The sequence below is a fragment of the Penaeus monodon genome, chromosome 22 (genome assembly GCF_015228065.2).
Source record: "Penaeus monodon isolate SGIC_2016 chromosome 22, NSTDA_Pmon_1, whole genome shotgun sequence".
Lineage (NCBI taxonomy): Eukaryota > Metazoa > Arthropoda > Malacostraca > Decapoda > Penaeidae > Penaeus > Penaeus monodon.
In genome coordinates this window covers 22,171,005-22,171,512 of record NC_051407.1, presented here as the reverse complement: position 1 = coordinate 22,171,512, position 508 = coordinate 22,171,005, and the positions used below count along the sequence as shown (strand labels likewise).

Below are 508 nucleotides of genomic sequence, written 5' to 3'. Positions count from 1 at the left end.
CACGTTGGATTAAACTATTAAAGTCTGATACTATTCAAAAATATTGTAAGATTCTCCTCATAAAAAATAAAATTTAGTGCCCCCCCCAAACACAAAATTACTAATCATAAACAAAAAATAAACCCTATTCCCCCAGCTTTATTTTTCCCCCAGACCTGTTTCAAATAAGGGAGCTTGAGGGGTTTTGGGCAAGACCATAATAAAATAAAATCAACAGCAGAAAAAGGGAAAAAAAAAATATATAAATTACCAAATAGCCCCCCTTTTCTCTCTTCCAAAGGTTATATCAAAAAAAGCTTATTACAAAACAAACTCTTTTTGACAAACTTTAGAAAAAACAATAACAAATGGGGGATTGTGGGGGCAAACTGACATTACTAAAACTTTAGAAACTTTACTAAGGATAACATTGAATGCTCCAAAAACAGCAAAAGGGGTCTTTATTACCCTGAAACAATCTTTTTTTTATAGTATAAAATACAAAAAAGGAATAAATACGCTGTTTGCC

At 31.3% G+C, this 508-nt stretch overlaps 1 pseudogene; it reads right to left on the bottom strand.

Moving 5' to 3' along the window:
* Positions 1–508, bottom strand: part of LOC119587364 — a 10,089-nt pseudogene that overhangs the window by 1,806 nt on the left and 7,775 nt on the right.